Source organism: Papio anubis, chromosome 4 (assembly GCF_008728515.1).
Source record: "Papio anubis isolate 15944 chromosome 4, Panubis1.0, whole genome shotgun sequence".
In the NCBI taxonomy this organism is placed as follows: Eukaryota; Metazoa; Chordata; class Mammalia; order Primates; family Cercopithecidae; genus Papio; species Papio anubis.
Genome location: NC_044979.1, coordinates 76,814,997 through 76,837,242, shown reverse-complemented (window position 1 = coordinate 76,837,242; position 22,246 = coordinate 76,814,997). Strand labels below are relative to the sequence as shown.

General features: G+C 39.0%; 1 pseudogene; it reads right to left on the bottom strand.

Annotated features, from left to right (window-relative positions):
* The window catches only part of LOC101022418, a 59,414-nt pseudogene that overhangs the window by 33,423 nt on the left and 3,745 nt on the right, over positions 1–22,246 (bottom strand).

The following is a 22,246-nucleotide window of genomic DNA, read 5'->3' as shown; positions in this document are numbered from 1 at the left end:
ATACCACAGAAATACAAAAGATCATCATTCAAGGCTACTATGAACACCTTTATACGATAAACTAAAAAACCTAGAGGAGATGGATAAATTCCTGAAAATATACAACACTTCTAGATTAAACTAGGAAGAAATAGAAAGTCTGAACACACCAATAACAAGCAGCAAGATTGAAATGGTAATTTTAAAATTGCCAACGACAAAAGGTCTAGGACGCAATGGATTCACAACTGAATTCTATCAGACATTCAAAGAAGAATTCGTATCAATCTTATTAACACTATTCCAAAAGACAGAGAAAGAGAGAATCCTCCCTAAATGATTCCTTGAAACCAGTATCACCCTAATACCCAAGCCAGGAAAAGGTATAACAAGAAAACTACAGACCAATATTGCTGATGAACATTAAAAAAAAAAAATTATCAAATGATTTTCATACCAGGGAGGCAGGGATGGTTTAACATATACAAGTCAATAAATGTGATATACCACATAAACAGAATTAAAAACGAAAATCACAGAATCATCTCAATAGATGCAGAAAAAGCATTTGACAAAATCCAGCTTCTCTCTATGATTAAAACCCTCAGCAAAATTGGCATAGAAGGGACATACCTTAATGTAATAAAAGTCATTTATGACAAACCCATAGCCAATGTAATTCTGAATGTGGAAGAGTTGAAAGCATTTTCCCTGAGAACTGGAAGAAGACAAGGATGCCCACTTTCACTACTTCTATTCAGCATAGTGCTGGAAGTACTAGCCAGATAAATCAGACAAGAGAAAGAAATAAAGGGCATCCAAATTGGTAAAGAGAATGTCAAACTGTCACTGTTCACTGATTATATGATTGCATATCTAGAAAACCCTGAAGAGTCATCCAAAAAGCTCCTAGATCTGATAAATGAATTCAGTAAAGTTTCAGGAAACAAAACCAGTGTTCACAAATCAGTAGCACTGGTATATACCAACAGTGACCAAGCTGAGAATTGAATCAAGAACTCAATCCCTTTTACAACAGCTGGAAAAAAAAAATACTTAGGCATATACCTAACCAAGGACATGAAAGATCTCTACAAGGAAAACTACAAAATATTGCTGAAAGAAATCATGGATTTCTTTCAAATCCTCCCATGCTCATGGATAAGTAGAGTCAATATTGTGAAATGACCATACTGCCAAAAGCAATCTACAAATTCAATGCAACTCCCATCAAAATACCTTCATCATTCTGCACAGAACTAGAAAATATAATTCTAAATTCATATGGAACCAAAAAAGAGCCTGCATAGCCAAAGCAAGACTAAACAAAAGAACAAATCTGGAGGCATTACATTATCCAACTTCAAACTACACTTCAAGGCCATAATTTCCAAAACAGCATGGTACTGGCATAAAAATAGGCATATAGACTAGTGGGACAGAATAGAGAACCCAGAAATAAAGCCAACTGATCCTCAACAAGGCAAACAAAAACATAAAGTGGGAAAAGGACACCATATTCAACAAATGGTGCTGGGATAATTGGCAAACCACATCTAAAAGAATGAAGCTACATCCTTATCTCTCATCTTATACAAAAATCAACTCAAGATGGATCAAAGACTTAAATCCAAGACCTGAAACCATAAAAATCCTGGAAGATAACTACCGAAAAACTCTTCTAGATATTGGCTTAGGCAAAGAGTTCATGACCAAGAACCCAAAAGCAAATGCAGCAGAAATAGAAACAAATAGATGGGACTTTACTAAACTAAAAAGCTTCTGCACTGCCAAAGAAATAATTGACATGGTAAACAGACAACCCACAGAGTGGGAAAAAGTATTAACAAACTATGCATTTGAGAAAGGACCAGTATTCAGAATCTGTAAGGAACTCAAACAAATCAGCAAGAAAAAAGCAAATAATCCCATAAAAAAGTGGGCAAAGGACATAAGTAGACAATTCTCAAAAGAAGGTACACGAATGGCCAAAAAACATATGAAAAAATGCTCAACGTCACTAATTATCAGGGAAATGCAAATCCAGATCACAATGAGATACCGCCTTACTTCTGCAAGAATGGCCATAATTAAAAAGTTTAAAAATAACAGATGTTGGTGTGGATGTGGAGATTCCTTAAATAACTAAAAGTAGAACAGTTTGATCCAGGAATCCCAATATTGGGTATCTCCCAGAAGAAAAGAAGTCATTATGTGAAAAAGACACTTGCACACACATTTATAGCAGCACAATTCACAATTGCAAAAATATGGAACCAGCCAAATGCCCATCAACCAAGTGAATAAAGAAAATATACACCACAGAATACTACTCAGCCATAAAAAGGAATGAAATAATGGCATTTGCAGCAACTTGGATGGAGTTGGAGACCATTATTCTAAGTGAAGTAACTCAGGAATGGAAAATCACACATTATATCTTCTCATTTATAAGTGAGAGCTAAGCTATGAGGATGCATAGGCATAAAAATGATATAATGGACTTTGGGGACTTAGGGGGAAGGCTAGAAAGGGGGTGAGGGATAAAAGACTATACATTGAGTACACTGTACACTGCTCAGGTGATGGGTGCACCAAAATCTCAGAAATCATCAGTAAAGAACTTTTTTGTGCAGCCAAACACCATCTGTTCCCCCAAAACTATTGAAATAAAAATTAAAATTTTAAAAAAACTTTTGAAAGATGAAAGAAATAGAACAAAGCTGGAGGCATCACACTACCTGAGAAAACAGGATTCCACATTCAAAAAATGAAATTGGACCCTTATCACATACCATATGCAAAAATAAACTAAAAATGGATTACAAATTTGAATGTATGTCTGAACCTGTAAAACCACTAGACAAAATATAGGGAAAAAAGTGTTTTGACATTGGCCTGGGAAATGATTTTTTGGATATGACCCCAAAAGCATGAGCAACAACAGGAAAGAGAGACAAATGGGACTGCATCAAACTAAAAAGTTTCTGCACAGCAAAGAAAACAGTGAACAGAGTGAAAAGATTAGGAGAAATTATTTGCAAACCATACATTTGATGAGGTGTTGATATCCAAAACATATAGAAACTCCAACAACTAATAACAAGAAAAAAAATTTTTGAAAAGGGCAAAAGGCTTGATAGATATTTCTAAAAAGATGACATGCTGGTAGTCAGTAGGGGTATATAAAAGTGCTAAAAATCACGAATCATCAGGAAAATGCAAATCAACGCCACACTGAGATATCACCTCATATCTGTTAGAATAATTAGTATCAAGAAAAGAAGGATAACAAATGTTGATGAGGACGAAGAGAAAAAAGAAAACCCTTGCACACTGTTGGTGGATACATAATATGGTATAGCCATAATGGAAAACAGTGTAGAAGTTCCTCCAAAAAATTAAAAATGGAACTACTATATGATGAAGCAATCGATCTTCTGGGCATATATTGAAAGAAAATCAGTATGTCAAAGAGACATCTGCACTCCCATGTTTACTGCAGCATTATTTACATTTGTCAAGATATAGAATCAATCTAAGTGTCAATGGATACATAAAATGGAATATTATTCAGCCATAAAAAGGAAGGAAATCCTGTCATTTACAACAACACAGATGAATGTAGAGAACATCATGCTAAGTGAAATAAGCCAGGCACAGAAACATAAACAGTAACATGATCTCACTTACATGTGGAATATGTAAAAGTCAACCTCATGGAAGCAGAGAGTAGCATTGTGGTACTGGAGGCTAGGGGATGAGGCAAAGGGAAGGATATTGGTCAGCATGTTCAAAGTTTAGTTATGCAGAATGAAAGTTCCAGAGATCTAATGGACAGCATGGTGACTATAGTTAGTAACACTATATTGTATACTTGAAATTTGCTAAGAGAGTAGATTTTAAATATTCTTCCTACACACACACATACATAAAATGCTAACCATGTGAGGGGATGGATATGCTAACTAGCTTGACTGTAGTAATTATTTCACAATGTGAACATATATGAAAACATCACATAGTGCACCATAAATATATACAATTTTTATTTGTTAATTATACTTCAATAAAGCTGGAAGAAAGTAAAAAAAAGAACAATAATAAACCCTTTACATTTTAACATAAATAATGATTTTTACAAGAAATAATTATGTTTTCCCAAACATAAAAATTAGTTATGAGTGATATGGTCTACAAATTTTGTAATCTCTTTTATGTTTGGCCTAAAAGATAGCTGGATTCTCACATCTGTTTATTTCCAATCTGCTATAATATACTGTGTTAGATAAATACATGAAGATAATTTGGCCTCATGCAGATGTATAGCTGAAAAAGGGAGGAGTATTTTAATGGCCTTTTTAGATAATTGTGAGTATTTTTTGATATGACATCAAACTGTTTAAGTACTAGTTTACTAAAGGTTTGCTATAATGTGGACACAGAAATGGTGTCAACGAACTTTTGGTACTCTGTACATTTGGGTGTATGAAAGTGAAAAATTCAGGTCATGTCTTATATTATGAAAATAGCTTTGGCATCATGGACTTTCTGACAGGATCTATTTGAGAACCATAATTGCTACTATAGACCAAAAATAATAACAGTTTTACATGCACCTAGCAGGAGTAGGACATCCTCTTAAATTTTGGTCTGAGGAAGACTCATGGAAATTGATTGAGATGAAGCATCATTTAACAAGACCTGCAATCTTAAAGGGTCATATAGGAAGATTGTAAGAAATGGGAAGGGTAACTAGGCAGACAGATTTAGCTTTATAATTCCTCCAGAAACCAAAGTCTTTCTGAACAGAAACCAACTCAAGGATAAAGCTTACCCACAGCATCCCTATGCAGCAGAGGGGATTTAAGAAAAAACCTAAAGTAAGACATCAAAGGATCCTACCCTGAGCTCACAAAGTCCCTGCCCTGCAGTTCACCTCTGTTATTCTCAAGATTTTTGTTGTTTGACATTCAAACAAAACCTGCACCAAGCCATTGTGTAAATTGAGACTCAGACTCAGGATTTACCATAAGACTCTGTTGCTTATGAAAATTGTACCATAAAAAGGAAGGAGGAGTACACATTAGTCAGAGACTGAGGATCACCCTAATGAACCATTTTAGGCTAATCAAGAGAAAACTATAGTTGCTGAAAAAGCTTGAGCTGAGTTATAATGAAAGCTATCCTTGGACCACATTCTGCCATGTATATAAGAAGCCATGAAATAGTTTATTTGACATTTGCTATTAGCTTGATGAAGCCCAAGCTCTCTGTTCTTTAAGGTGCTCTGAACACCACCTTGCACGAAAGGTTCTTTCAGGATAAATGCAACAATATTTCAGAGTCATGATGTGGTGCCCTTAGACAAAACATCAGTCAGTCAGAAACTGAAACCAATGGCTGATCCCAGGACTGTTTAGAAATCAAACTTAGGTGCTGTCCCTATGGGTACAAGCTGGAAGGCTCACGAGATTCACAGTTCTATTGAAATGGTTTTTGTCCAGTCTCCAACAAATTCCTCATTTTCTAGTCCAATGATAAAATTTTAGTTTTATTCTTTCTTGGTCCCAGTTTGATGCTATTGGCCTATCCTAAAACTATTGAAACACTTTCCTCCATTGCTTCTAGTTCACCACTCTATGGGAATCTACTCTGGCTCCTGTGCTTACACTTTCATGGTATATGTGGTTGATCATTCTTTCCTTACTTATCATTCTCTCCTTACTCCTAAAATACTGTCATCTCCAAGGCCTGCCCTTTAATTTCTACTTCTTTTGCTCTTGCAGAATGATTGTTTTTACTCTTTAAATATGCTGATGACCCTGAAAATCTGCCATTTCTGCACAATTATTATGTGCCAGGAACTGTTTATCTCTTTATACATTTTATTGATTTAAAATTTTACAATAACCTAATGGTTATTTTTAGCATCCCTGTTTTGCATGAGGATCAAAAAAGTGGCATGTCTTGTTCAAGTCACAACTTGGAAGACCTGGGATTTTATCTTAGATCTGATTACAAAATGGTTGCCTTAAACTTGGCATATGCCACCCAACATATTGCCTACCCAGATTTCCATCTTGAACCTGAGACCAGGTCTTCACACATTTGGAGCACATTAGAGACATCAGTAAAAATGCTTTTAAATACAGTCTTTGTCCCTCCTGATTCTCAGATGATAAAAATCTTGGCAGATGGTTTGATGCATGGATCTTTATATTCAGCTTTCTATTAGAACATCACCAGGATGCTTCCCAGGAACTTTGATTTTAGCCTGAACAAAACTGAATCCACATTCTCCCAAATCTCCCCTTGTAGTTCTTATATTGTTATTATGTCATCATTCACACAAAGATAGACATTGAGGAGTCATCCAAGAGCCCTTCTCCTCTCTCACTCTTCTTATCCTTTTGGCTCCAACTCCTATAAAATTCATCCCAGAGATGTCTGGAGATCCCCACCGGTACTGCCATCATCTGTCACCTCCTAACCAGCCTCCTTATTTCTAGTCTCTCCATACTCTAAGTGTGTCCTGCATCTTGCTGCTAAGGCCATTTTAGTTTTTCTAAGAAGTGTCTTTGGGTGACCATGTTAATAATGCTTTTATTATTTTCCACAAGGAAAATGAGGCAGAAAGAGGTTCAATATTTGGTCAAAATATCATAAAGTGAAAGCATCATGGCAGTTTAATGGCACACTGGCCATTCTTGAATTTTACCTCAGGTATTTCGCCTTTTGAACTATAGTTCGGATTTGAGTAGATACAGGTGATACTTCAGGAAATCATGAGAGAACACAGATAGGGAAACGGAGGGATAAATAAATGATTTCTGTTTTTCCCATTTTGAATTTTAATGTTTGAAAGTAGAATTCCTAGAGTAATGTTCCGAAATGAAGAGAAACAAGGAATCAGTCATCTGGACTACATGTTAATTTAAAAATAAATTTTAAATAGTTGGCTTCACTACAAAAGCATAAACATTTGGGGATACATACACATTAATTGGTAATCTAGTTGTGTTTTTCAACTTGTGAGGCATGGATCCTGAATGGTTTAGGAATTATATAGCAAGGAGTTGGTGAATCTGAATGTTGCTGTCTCATTGTCTATAAATCGGAAAAAAGGTAACTGATACATCTATGAAAATGATTTTTCAGATGTATAGAATGGCAAATGAAATACAAACTTAAAAGTGCAATAAAAGTCATAGTAGGTCATTTCATTATGAGTTTTTCTATCAGTGGATACCCAATTACAACACTTCTCAAGTAAGCAATTTGTTTGCTATTTTCATGTTGGGAATGGGCCTCACATACCTGAAAAGGTTAACATGTATTGCTTTTCTGACAAAACAAACAAACAAAAAAACAACAACAGGGAAAAGACTTCCTATTCAATAAACGGTGCTTGCATAGGTGGCTAGTCATACGCAGGAGATTGAAGCTGGACCCCTTTCTTACACCATATACAAAAATCAACTCAAAATGAATTAAAGACCTAAATGTGTAACCAACAACTGAAAACTCTAGGAGAAAATCTAGGTGATACCATTCAGGACATAGGCATGGGCAAAGATTTTATGATGAAAACACCAAAAGCAATTGCAACAAAAACAAAAATTGACAAATGGGATCTATTTAAACTAAAGAGTTTCTGCACAGCAAAAGAAACTATCAACAGAGTGAAGAGACAACCTACAGAATGGGAGAAAATTTTTTCAATCTATCTGTCTGACAAACGTCTGATATTAGAATCTACAAGGAACTTAAATTTACAAGAGAAAAACAAACAACCCCATTAAAAAGCATGCAAAGGACATGAACAGACACTTCTCAAAAGAAGACATGCATGCAGCCAACGAACATATAAAAAAAGCTCAACATCACTGATCATTAAAGAAATGCACATCAAAACCACAGTGAGGTACCATCTCACTGCAGTCAGAATGGCTTTTACTAAAAAGTTGAAAAACATAAGATGCTGGCAAAGTTGCAGAGAAAAAGGAACACTTTTACCCTGTTGGAGTATAAATTAGTTCAACCATGAAAAACAGTGTGACAATTCCTGAAAGACCTGGAGGCAGAGATACCATTTGACCCAGCAATCCCATTACTGGGTATATAACCAAAGGAATATAAATCATTCTACTATAAAGATACATGCACGTGTATGTTTATTGCAGCATTCACAATAGCAAAGACATGGAATCAATCTAAATGTCCATCAACGACAGACTGGATAAAGAAAATGTTGTACATATACACCATGGAATACTACGCAGTCGTAAAAAGGAATGAGATCATGTCCTTTGCAGGGATATGGATGGATCTGGAAACCATTATCCACAGCAAACTAACACAGGAACAGAAAACCAAAGGCCACATGTTCTCACTTATAAGTGGGAGCTGAATGATAAGAATACATGAACACATGGCAAGGAACAACACAGTAGGGCCTGTTGACAGTGCAGGGGCAGGGAGAACATCAGGAAGAATTGTTTATGGATGCTGGGCTTAATACCTAAGTAATGGTATGATCTGTACAATTAACCACATGGCACACATTTACCTATGTAACAAACCTGCACGTCCTGTACGTGTACCCTTGAACTTAAAAGAAAAGTTGGAGAATAAATAAATATTTAAAAAGATGGATTAAGGACTTAAATGTAAAACCCAAAACTATAAAAACCCTTGGAAGGCAACCTAGGCAATACCATCCTGGATCTAGTAATGGGCAAAGATTTCATGACAAAACACCAAAAGCAAACACAACAAAAGTAAAAAATTACAAATGAGATCTAATTAAACTTAAGAGCTTCTGCACAGTGAAAGGAACTATCAACAGAGTAAGTAAATAACCTACAGAATGAGAGAAAATATTTGCCAACTATGTATTCAACATAGATCAAATATCCAGCATCTATAAGGAACTGACATTTATAAGAGAAAAACAAGGTTGGGCGCGGTGGCTCATGCCTGTAATCCCAGCACTTTGGGACGCCGAGGTGGGCGGATCACCTGAGGTCAGGAGTTCAAGACCAGCCTGACCAACATGGAGAAACCCCTTATCTACTAAAACTACAAAAAATTAGCTGGGTGTGGTGGTGCATGCCTGTAATCCCAGCTACTTGGGAGGATGAGGCAGGAGAATCGCTTGAACCCAGGAGGCAGAGGTTGCAGTGAGCCAAGATTGGGCCATTGCACTCCAACCTGGGCAACAAGAGTGAAACTCCATCTCAAAAAAAAAAAAAAAAAGCAACCACCTTAAAAAGTGGGGGCAAAGGACATGAACAGTCAATTTTCAAAAGAAGACATACATGTGGCCAATGAACATATGAAAAAAAGCTCAATATCACTGATCATTAGAGAAATGCAAATCAAAACCACAATGAGATACCATCCCACCCCAGTCAGAATGGTTGGTACTAAAAAGAAAAAAAATAACAGATGCTGGTGAGGTTGCAGAGAAAAGGGAGTCTTTACACACTGTTGGTGGGAGAGTAAATTAGTTCAACTATTGTGGAAAGCAGTACGGTGATTCCTCAGAGAGCTAAAAGCAGAATTACAATTCGACCCAACAATCCCATTACTGGGTGTATACCCAGAGGAATATAAAACAGTCTACCATAAAGACATGTGAATGGGAATGTTCATTGCAGCACTATTCACAATAGCAAAGACATGAAATCAACCTAACTGCCCATCAACGACAGACTGGATAAAGAAAATGTGGTACATATACACCATGGAATACTATGCAACCATTAAAAAAGAATGAGATCATGTCTCTTGTGGGAATATGGATGGAGCTGGAGGCTATCATCTATAGAAAACTATCACAGGAACAGAAAACCAAATACCGCATGTTCTCACCTATAAGGGGGAGCTAAATGATAAGAACTTATGAACACAAAGAAGGAAACAACAGACCCTGGAGTTTACTTGAAGGGGCAGGGTGGGAGGAGGGAGAGGAGCAGAAAAGATAACTATTGGATTCTGAGCTTAATACCATGATGATGTAATAATATGTACAACATGTGTTTATCCATGTAACAAACCTTCACATGTACCCTCAAACCTAAAATAAAAATTAAAAGAGATGATGTATTGCTTTTGTTGATATTTATTTTTTAAACGCACAGTTTTAAAAAAAGGGGTTTCAAATAAAAATCTTAAAATGAAGATGGATGTAGTAGTTTGGAGTTTCTGGAAAGTTCTAGGCTTAAAATACAAATTTAGGAGTTACCAGCATATAATTTTTTTTTTGTCACAAGACTGGATTAGATTGTTGAGTGAGAAGTGTAGATTTGAAACATATATTGGAGAAGTCTAAGGACTGAGCCTAGGGTTCTTCGATATTAAGAGGTCAGGATGATAAAAGGGAACAAGGAAAGGAGGCTCAGAGAGTGGCCTTGATGAAAAAAGAGGAAAGTCAAGAGAATGTGCATTCTGGAAACTAAATGAATCAAATATTTAAAGAAAAGAGGTGATTAGCTGTATCAAATGTTGCTAATCAGGCAACCAAGATGAGGACTGAGAATTAGCCATTGGATTTTTCAGTGTGGAAGTCCTTGGTGACTCTGACAAGAGTTTTGCTGGAATGTCAGAGAGAAGCCATTTTGGAGTAGGTGTAAGAGAGAATATTCAAAAATTGGAAATGGGGAATTTAGACCAAGCACTGGAAGCATTTTGCTGTGAAGGTAAAGAGAGAAATGGAGCAGAAGTAGAATAGAGAAAGTAGAGCTGCAGAGTTGTAAAGTTAAGATATATTTTTTTTTTGTTATTGTGTTGTTTGGTTTTGTTTTTACTTTTTTAAGATGGGAGAAATACTAGCATGATCACACACTGAGGGGAATGTTCCTGAGGAGATCCACTTCAGCTGTGTTAATATTAGTGATTAGTCCCTGCCTGGTTTTTTAGCTAGATCATATTCACTCTTTTAGAATTATATGGCTATTTTAATAATTAAGCTTTCAGACTGATAGGAAAGCTGAATGCTGTATCTGTGCACTGCCTCTACCCTATCTTTCTTCAAATTGCTCTTTGTTCAGGTCAAGAAAGACATCCTCATTGACAGATCTAATGGTTAATTTTCTGCTGCTTATCTGCTAAATATGATTCTGACCATCCTCCTACTCATTGCAACTCTTTCTTTCACTGGCTTCCAGGTTATCACGCAATTCTGATTCTCCTTCCCCCATCCCTGTGTGTGCTTAGTCTGTTTTGCCTGCTCCAGCTCTGCCTGTCCCTCCTGGGTTGGCATCCCCAAGGTCCTGTCTTTGATTCTCCTGTCTCACATACTTCAGGGTTATCAGCTTCCATCCTGGCTTCAATTCCTACTTTATTCATGACTCAATAACCTATGTAATAGTAACAGCATCTAACATTTACTGAGCATTTACTATAGTACTCATGCCAGGCACTTTGCTAACTTTTGTACCTGCCTTGTCTCCCCAAATCATACCAAATACTCTTCTGAGAATTACCATCTTCATTCTAAAATGAAGAAGGGTATGCTCAGTAAGGCCCCAAATTTCGTCTAATCCCATGGCAGAACTTTGATTGAACTCATTGTCTATTTGACTTTGAAGCTGTTGTTACATAACTACTTTATTTCATTATCTTCTAAACCTCTAACTCAGATCTCCTTCATTTTAGACTGTGACATCCAACTACCTACTGGATGTAGCTCAGGCACTTCTGCCTTAGTAGGTATTAAACTAAATTCATATTACTTGTCCCTCATTTCAACCCCTTTTCTACCCTCCAGTTGTCCCTATTTCAACACCTCCTTCTCTGATATTTATTATCAAGGTTTCTCCTTTAGACCATCCCTTAAGAACATGTTGGATTTTCTCTCTCCATCATCATTTCCGCTGGTCTCCAAGTCACCACAGAGGTGTCTCTACATCCCAGCACAGCTGGCATTCTCCTCTGCTTCCTAATTGATCTCTGAGCTGCTGGGTTCCCAACTGCAGTTGGTTTTCCCTACAGCTGTCAAGGTTAGCTTTTCAAAAAATCAATCTCATCATTCCACTCCACCTAAAAATCTCCCATGGCCCTTGTCACGTACAGAGTCATTTGTGTTCTTAGAGAGTTTGTGTTCTTAGAGGATTTATAGATATAAATGGCCTTGCCTTCCTTGCCTGTCAGTCATATCATGAACATATATGAATAATTATATTTTAAGATATATGTAGATACTTCTTTGGCTGAAGAAAACAAGTTTCAAAATCTTTACTAAATTTTAAATACATTCACTAAATTAAAAATAAATTATCCCACCTGGTGTGGTGGCCCACACCTGGAATCCCAGAACTTTGAAAGACTAAGGTAGGAAGATTGCTTGAACCCAGGAGTTCGAGACCAGCCTGGGCAACACGACAAAACCCCGTCTCTTAAAAAATACAAAAAATTAGCTGGGCATGGTGGCACAGGGCTATAGTCCCACCTACTGGGGAAGCTGAGTTGGGAGGATCACCTGAGCCTGGGATGTCAAGGCTGCAGTGAGCCAAGATCATGCCACTGCACTCCACCCTGGGTGACAGAGCAAGACCCTGTCTCAAAAAAAAGGAAAAAAAATCACTCATTTTTTTCTTAATGGGTAACTAAATGCACAACGATTGTCATATGAGTCTGCTCAATTTTTTTGACATTAAAAAAGATACTCATGCATAACTATATACCGATTTGATTATTTTTATGTAAAAGTTTTCATTTTAACTAATACTCTTTGACATATCTGTTTTCTGGCTGTGGACCTTGTGGCTAGGTCGTGTTAATTCTGCATAAAAAACTTTGGTAATGTATGAGTGACAGAGTGGAAATAGGTAATTGGTGTAGGGGAAGATGGGGATACTGACACTAGAGTCTTTTCGAAACTGGAATGGAATAAATTCCACATTCTAAAAAGCTCAATTAAAGTAATTAAAAATTCCCTGTGGTGTCTTATTAACTTCAAAAAGAAGCATTCCGGTGAAGCCTGAATATACAGTATAGTAATATACTACTATATGCATCTGGGACTAGACCTCAATATTCTAGCCTCCTAACCTGCCATTGTTAACATGGCTTGAAGGAGCCAGTAGGACCTCACAGCCTAGTAGTAGACTCATACCTCAACTCAGTTTTTAGTCTTAAAAGCTGGGACATCAGCTGTGGAAGCTTCAGGAAAAAAGAATGTATTTTCCTGGGAACCACAAGAAAAGCTTCATCAAATCTTTTATAGTAAAAGGAGAATATTCTACATTTCTTACATTTTCCACTTCAACTCATCACTTAGTAATTCAACAGGTATTTATGTGGTAACAACTCAGGCAGTGTTTGAGTTGATCTGAAAAGTCAGAGTTTACAATCAAAAGGAGGAGGGAGAAATGAAATGTAGAGGAGGATAATAACAAGTAGTAATTATATCCCTCAAAGAAATACAAACAAATCCAGAAGCATCTTCTTTTACATAACGGCAAACTGGGCAAACTCCAAATAGCCAGAGATGAGGTTCCTTCTCCTACCCTATGAAATGAAGAACCTAGTAAGACCGTATTTTCTTTCATTAAAATTCAGTCCTTTTTTTTCTGTCTGGCTCACAGATGTAGCTTTAATACTTTCCTTTATTTCTGCCACCCAATTCCCTTTCTCCCCACCTCTTTTGACCGGTGTGAGATGATATCTCATTGTGGTTTTGATTTGCATTTCTCTAATGGTTGGTGATGTTGAACATTTTTTCACATGCTTGTTGGCTGCACCAATGTCTGTTTTTGAAGTCATTGTTCATGTTATTTGCCCACTTTTTAATGGGGTTGTTTGTTCTTTGCTTGCAAATCTAGTAAGATTTTGCCTTAGGTGAAATCTTCCTGGAAGCAGCAAGCCCTTTCAGAAATGAGGTACTGTGCAGTCTACATTCATATATCAGTTACAAGCAGACTTGGAGGTCGGGGGGAAGATGGGTTGGGGTGGAAGTGGGGTGGGTGGTGGGTGGTGTGAGGGGAGGAAGTCAAAGGGAAAGCTGGAGACAACCGAGCATTGGAGCTTTGTCTGCTGCATCCTGACTGTTCCTCTATAGCCTCTCTCCTCCAGACCTCGCAGCACTCTGCTTCACTGACGAGCCTCAGTCATCCCGGAAAGTTCATATCCCCACTGCCCACCTCCCATCAGGACACAAAGGGATGCTGAGCTGTGCTTGGGGACCCTTTTTTTATTTTAATGAGTTTCACAACTACTTTATTTTTTAAACTTTTATTTTAGGTTCAGGGGCACGTGTGCAGGTTTGTTAAATAGGTAAATTGCATGTTGCAATGGAGGGGTGGTTGGTGTACAGATTATTTCATCACCCAGGTAATGAGCATAGTACCTGATAGATAGTTTTTCAATTCTCAACTTCCTCTCACCCTCCACCTTCAAGTAGGCACCAATGCCTATTGTTCCCCTCTTTGTATCCATATGTACTCAACGTTTAACTTCCACTTACAAGTGAGAACATGGGGTACTTGGTTTTCTGTTCCTGTCTGTGTTAGTTTGCTTAGGATAATGACCTCCGGCTACATCTATGTTGATCCATGTTGCTACAAAGGACATATCTCATTATTTTTGTGGCTGTATAGTATTCCATGGTATATATGTACCACATTATCTCTATACAGTCTATCATTGATGGACATTTAGGTGGATTCCATGTCTTTGCTCTTGTGAATAGTGCTGCAATGAATATAGGTGTGCCTATGTCTTTACGGTGGAATGATTTATATTCCTTTGGGTATATACCCAATAATGAGATTGCTGGGTCAGATGGTAATTCTGATATAAGTTCTTTGAGAAATCACCAAACTGCTTTCCACAGTGGCTGAACTAATTTACCTTCCCACCAACAATGTATAAGCATTCGGTTTTCTGGGTAGCCACACCAGCATCTGTTGTTTTCTGGCTTTTTAGTAATAGCCATTGTGGCTGGGCATCGGGACACAAGCCTGTTATCCCAGCACTTTGGGAGGCTGAGGTGGGCAGGTTACTTGAGGTCAGTAGTTCGAGACCAGCCTGGCCAACATGGCGAAACTCCGTCTCTACTAAAAATACAAAAATTAGCCAGGTGTGGTGGCGCACACCTGTAGTCCCAGCTACTTAGGAGGCTGAGGGATGACAATTGCCTGAACCCAGGAGGTGGAGGTTGCAGTGAGCTGAGATAGCACCACTGCACTCCAGCCTGGGTGACAGAGTGAGACTTTGTCTAAATAATAATAATAATAACAATAATAGCCATTGTGACTGGTGTGAGATGGTATCTCATTGTAGTTTTGATTTGCATTTCTCTAATGATTAGTGATGTTGAGCATTTGTTCATATGCTTATTGGCCACATAAATGTCTTCTTTTGAAAAATTATCTGTTCATGTTATTTGCCTATTTCTTAATGGGGCTGTTTTTTTGCTCATTGATTTGTTTGAGCTCATTATGCATTCTGGATATTAGACCTTTGTTGGATGTCTAGTTTGCTGATATTTTCTCCTATTCTGTAGGTTGTCTGTTTACTCTGTTGATAGTTTCTTTTGCTGTGCAGAGGTCTTTAGTTTAATTAGGTCCCATTTATCAAAGCTTGCTTTTGTTGGGATTGCTTTTGGTGTTGGGACCCTTTTGAATGGAAGAGGTTCAATGTAGAGATGGGGTCTTGCTATGTTACCCCAGCTCATCTCATCCTCTCCTGATTAAGGAGAATCCAGGGGGTACTATAGGGACCATGTTGTGTTTTCCCCCCTCATAGCTCCCAAGCTTGCCCTTACCACTGAACAGATACTTCTTGCTAAAAACAAAATGAATAGAAACCCACAGAAAAGTGTAATTTACATAGTTAAATGCATTGCTCAAACGTTATCGTAGGCTGGGTATGGGGGCCCATGCCTATAATCCCAGCACTTTGGGAGGCCAAGGCAGGCAGATTTCTTGAGCCCATGAGTAATCTGCCCTGTATTAATGAGCCCAGCATGGGCAACATGGCAAAACTCCATCTCTACTAAAAACTAAATTTAAAAAAAAAAAAGCCAGGCTTGGTGGTGTGTGGCTGTATTCCCAGCTACTCAGGAGGCTGAGGTGAGAGAATTACTTGAGCCCAGGAGGTTGAGGCTGCTGTGAGCCAGGATCCACACCACTGCACTCCAGCCTGGGAAACAAGAGTCAGACTCTGTCTCAAAAATCCCCCAAAACAACAACAAGAAAACCCAAACTTTATCATAATTCAAATAATAGAAATGATAGAGAAAAGAATGCCCCCAGAATCCAACCATCTTAGCCAGATAACAACAGTCTTTTTCTTTTTTTAAGTGCAATTTCTACTCTATTCATATCGTTTGCCCAATTTTGAGATATTTTAAATCATGAATCAATGGTTCTCAACTCTGGCTCATCTGAATCTCTACGAGAGTTTTTACAAGGCATGGATGACCAAGTTCTACCTTGACCTAGAGAATCAGAATCTCAATAACCTGTTTTTAAAATGAACTCCAGGTCAACATTCTGATCCTGGAGACAACATCAGTCACTGTGCAGCAGCTACATCATGTGGGGTAAATAACTGGGGCTCATCATCTCATACCAAGAAAATTTAGGACACGGACACACATGAGGAGTTTAGGAGTGGAGGTTTAATAGGCAAAAGAAAGAGAAAGAAAGAGAAAGGAAAACAGCTCTCTCTCTAGTTAGAGAGAGAGGGAACTTCTGAGAGGGAAAGGCCAGCCAGTGGCAGATTTTATAGTCAGGCTTGAGGAGGCAGTGTCTAATTTACACAGGGTTCACAGATTGGTTTTGATCAGGTATGATGTTTACATAGTCAGGGACGGGGGAAGGCTGGCCACCTCAACATAACCTTATTATGCAAATGAACTCTGCTCTGATTGGCACAACTGCCAGCATCATCTGCAGCTTGATTTTACAGGCTGCTCTTTGTTAGAAAGGAAAATAATTTTGGGCTGCTTTTCATTAAAAGGAAAACCTTACCTTATGTCCGTACCGTCACTATCTGCCTAAGTAATTTCTTCTTACCTCCTGTATCAGCCACATTTAAACAAATTTTTTAAATTGAGATAAAGTTCACCATTTTAAAGTGTACAATTCAGTGATAGTACATCACAACGTTGTGTGACTGATGTATTATGGTAAGGCATTTTGAATTACATCTGCTGATATTGTGTAAAACTAGAAAGTTACATTTGCAAGAGATAAAATTAAGTGCTAAGAAAGTTAATATTTTCAAACTAGTATTTTCCAATGGCTTTTGTTATTTCCATCCCCAGTTCAGTGAGAGAGAATTGTAGAAACATCTGGGAATAGTTGGGAGTATTCTGTTCACCTCTTCAGGTCTGAAAGAGTGAGCGAGGCTGCCCAGGGTTCTGCAAGAACTCCTTTCTTCATTAAATGCCATGAATTTGGAGGCCAAACATGAATATAGTCCAATGATAACAGGAGCTGATGTATTTTGAAATTTTATTGTGTTCCAACTACCCTGCCAGTTTGCTAATCCTCACATTATTCCTAAATCTCCAAACAAGACTACATAGTTCTTACCTTTTTTCCACTTGGCAATTGAAGAAACTGAGAATCTGAGGGGACTTGCTCAAGGTCATATAACTTGAAGGTAATGTAGCTGAGGTTCCCATATTTGATCTGTATGATACCATAGCACAGATCCTCTCTCCCTGAACTCTCCAGACTCCAACTGGGTGTCCAAGAATTCAATTCAGTTCTAACCATCTACCTGGAGTAAGCGTGAATTCCACAGGTTAAGGACTCAGTCCCACAAGACTGCCCTCACTTCAGAAACCAATCCCACGTCCCAGGCCTCCCATGCTTCTGACTGATTGATTACAAATTGGGGATTCCCAAGACTCCCTCTTCATGTTTGATAATTTGCTAGAACAGCTCACAGAACTCAGGAAGGCACTTTACCTACTATTACCAATTTATCTTGAAGGATATGACTCAGAAACAGCCAAATAGAAAAGATGCATAGTGTAACGTATGGGGGTACACAGAGCTTCCATGCCCTCTCTGGGTGCACCACCCTCCCAGCCCCTGGCTGTGTTCACCAATCCAGAAGCATTCTGATCCCCATCATTTAGGCGTTTTATGAAGCTTTCATTACATAGGCATGATTTATTAAATCATTGGCCATTGCTGATTACCTCAATCTCCAGCCCCTCTCCCCTCCCAGGAGGTCGAGGGGTGGGGGAGAAAGTTCCAACCGTCTAATCACTTCATTGGTTCCTAGGACAACCAGTCCTTATCCTCCAAGAGTCACATTGTTAGCATAAACTCAGATATGGTTGAAAGGTGCTTGCTATGATAACAAAAGATGCTCCTATCACCCCTGTCACTCAGGAAATTCCAAGGGTTTCAGAATTCTGTCAGGAGTCAGCATGGTGGCAAGTACCTGTCATTCCAGCTACTCAGGATACTGAGGCAGGAGGATTACTTGGGCCCAGGAGTTCAAGACTGCAGCGAACTATGATCACGCCACTGGCGAGACCCTGTCTCTTAAAAATTATTATTATTTTTTAAAGCTTTGTGTTGGAAACCAAAGACAAAGACCAAGTATATATTTCTTACTATCACACTCCCAAAACACAGCATGAGAGCTTGTGAGCCTAATATTAAGTAGAGAAGCTGATCCAAACACTGAGAGACAAGAGTTCTGGGTGTCTGAACACAATGCATGGAACCAGGGAGGCCAAAACTGAAAAGAGGCAGGAGGCAGAATGCTAGCCAGAAGGTAGAGGTTGTGCTTGAAGTTTTGCTTGTTCACCTTATAAATTCCTCTCCCTTTGGCAGGAAGACTTTGCCTGAAGCAAGCTCCATGTGCCCACTGTGGGGAGGCCAGGATAGCCACCGTCACTAGGTGCAGGCATCAAAAATAGGGTCAAGCTGAGGAGAGTGGTGAAATGTATTAGGAGGCCAGTGGTAGCAGTGCTAGTGGGAAAGTGTTTAGAGCACTCCCTGAAGTTTTTGTGGGTTCTAGGATATCCTCCTGGGTGTTCCTAAGCTGCCTGGCCTCTAGTTATTCAGTTGGCAAGCATTTATTGGGTGCCTTCTACGTGCCAGGCATTGTGCTTGGCTCTGCACTGTGTCAAAAACAGCAGAGACCCGAGAAAAGGTGGAGGAGGAAATGATAACTTTCAGGGAAATGGCTGTTCTGTAAGAGGAAAACAGCAATTTACTGATTCACTGTAGCCCATTTCTATACAGTCTGAGCAGGTAAAAGAGCCAAGGTGTCTGGAGGGGTGTATCAGAAGGGCATCTGGTAATTGCATAGATAGTTTTGAATGGTGTCTTGCAAAGTGGGGGCATCCATCGGAATGGAAGGTTGGAGGATAATTGGTTGAATAGTCCATAAAGATGGAGAATCTCTTTAATGATTATGTAGTTTGCTCCAACCTGGGTGGTCATTGGGAGGATGCAGGTGCAAGAGATCCCTTAGTTTAAATATGACAGGGAGCGCACCTGAAATGGAGGCCATGACAATTGCAGAGGCATTTAGAATTGGCAGTGGTGCTGCTGCCTGGGCTTCTTCTTGTCTTGGTGGTAGGCATCAAAGGTGCGGTCAAGCTAAAGAGAGTCATCAAGTATATTAGTTTCCTAGGACTGCTGTAATGCTTTACCACAAACCAAGTGGCTTAAAACAACAGAAATTTATTTTCTTGAAGTTCTGGAAACCAGAAGTCTCTCATTAGAGTATCAGCAGAGCCACACTTCCTAAGAAGCATCTAGGGAAGATCCCTTCCTTGCCTTTTCCATCTTCTGGTGGCTCCAGAGGTTCCTTGGCTTGTGACTGCATGACTCCAATCTTTGCCTTCATGTGGCCTTCTCTGTTTCCCTTCTGTGTGTCTCTTTAAGAACAGTTGTCCTTGGATTTAAGGCCCACCTGAATAATCCAGCGTGGTCTCATCCTGAAGTCCTTCACTTAATTACATCTGCAAAAATGCTTTTTTCCAAATAAAGTCACATTCACAGGTTCTGGGACATATGTATATATTTTGGGGGCCACCATTCAACTACTAAACCAACTCCTCCATATACTATGTTCAGAGATACAAATGGACAGAGGTAGCCTCACAGAGAAGCCCGAATTTCAGACTGTTATTTGCTTGCTCTGATAATTTCCTCTCAGTCTTCCTCACCTTTGTCCTGTCATCAGATGTTCTGGACGACAGCCAGATGCCGTGGGGAGATATGTTTTTCTGTCTATGCTGGGGCCTGATGGCTGAGACACGCTTGGTCTGAAGGATTTCCTGAGGGTGGGGTTGACCCTGCCATACCCTGTGAGTTCAGATTCTAAGTCAGTTACTTAGCAGTGGACAAAAATAAATCAGTTTGAAAAGGTGACCCAAAATACTGTCAATAAACAGAAGCTATGATTGTTATTTCAAGATCTCCCACAATTGATCTGGCCAGTCTGCATACAGCCTACACCAGGTGCCAGTTTCTTAAAGGAAGCATCCAGATCATAGAGGCAGCTTTGGTATCTAACCACTTTTGCTCTCAGCTTTCTGCACTGCAGATATAGCAGTGAGCATCATTTGTATCTGCAACCTCCGAAACCCTTTGGTACCTCCTAGGAAACAGTGGTCCCCATTATGGTGGTAAGAACCTTAACATTATGGTGTCAAGCTTTGGAATATTGGGCTGGGTGCTGTTATGATGGCCAAATTAGGGTAAAAGTGAAATAAGTCTTCAGCTGCTGCAAGGATGTACTGATGGCTGGATTCCAGCAAGTCCTTTCCCCCTTTGGTGGGTGTTGTTTAGAGTAGTTATGACTGAGATGCAGTGGATGGGTTGGTCATATCTAACAAGCCTCAGGAATGACAAAATGATTCCCTTCTGAGGACCTTTCACTACAGCAGTGTAGAATGTTTTTTTTCATCTCGGAGAGATGTTCATAACATCTTATCCAATGAGAAAACCAAATGATAGCAGACTATTTGGACTATAGCAGACTATATAGGATGATATTACATAATGCAATGCCCGGGCCCCATTATGGTATTTTTTCCTCTACTCTGTTTTTCTCCATAGCACTTATCTTCATTTATATATGTAACTTATGTGTCCTGTTAACTTCCTCTCTTCCTCTGCACCATGAATGTAATAAGCTCCATGCCCCATAACATAATGGATACTCAAAATATATTATTAGTTTAATGAAAAAATTAAGCCCTAACTTTCTCCTCTGACAATCCTAATCATAACCTCCACACAAAGGAAAAGGGGTTAGTCTGGTCTCTAGCCACAAGTCTAACTTTCAGCAGCTGAAAACCCCATTCACCTCTCCTTAACGTGCTCAAGAAGAGCAAAGAGATCAATATTACTGGGATGTAATGAACTAGGGAGAGGGAAGTCAGAGATACAGTTGGAAGACAATGAAGGTGGATTTTGTCAAGCTTTTGGACTAACAATTCGACTCTGATTTTCTGGGGGCCTGTTACTCCAGGGTTCCTGATTCCTAGTTCAGAATCTATAAACAGCATCTATGACTGCACAGGGCATATCTACGTCTGGACAGGGCACAACCTGGAAATGCTTAGGGGAATTCTGTTTGAAGAAAGCTTTTGTTTATTTAACACACATTGTGTTCAGGGACCTGGGCTAGATAAATCTTACATTCATTGTTTTATTTAACACTGTAAAATTATACATTCCTCGCCCATGAAAATGTCCAGTTCATCTGTCTCTTTCACTCCCATACTTCTCTCCCATAGCCTGCGACCAAGACTCTAATCATCAGCTCCTGTTACTGCTCTCAAAAAATTAGGTCACTTACGGCTTTACTTATTTCCCTTCCAGCTTAAAATAGTCAAGCTCTATTAGCTAGTTTAGATTGGGTTATGTTGCGGTTACAAATGATCCCAAGTCTCAGACACTTACAACCAGAAAAGTTTGTTTGCACACTCCAGCTACATATTGATCATGGTAGGTTGTGACCTTTCTCTACATAATTTTCATTCTGGGTCCTTGGTTGGGGGAGTTCCTCCTACCTGGAATACTGGCAGAGGAAAACAGTTGGTGTTGAGCTACATCATGGTTCTTACAATTTCTGCTCACAAGTGACACCTGTCACTTCTGCTCACGTTTCATTGGCAATAGCAAGTCACCTGGCTATGCTGACATCAATGGGCTAGATATAGCATAATCCTCTCCCAGGGAAGAGCACTGCGTATTTTTGAGCAATAATAGAACATACCAAAAGTGCATCCCTGTGGAGGCACACTCACTGTACCTGTCCTCCC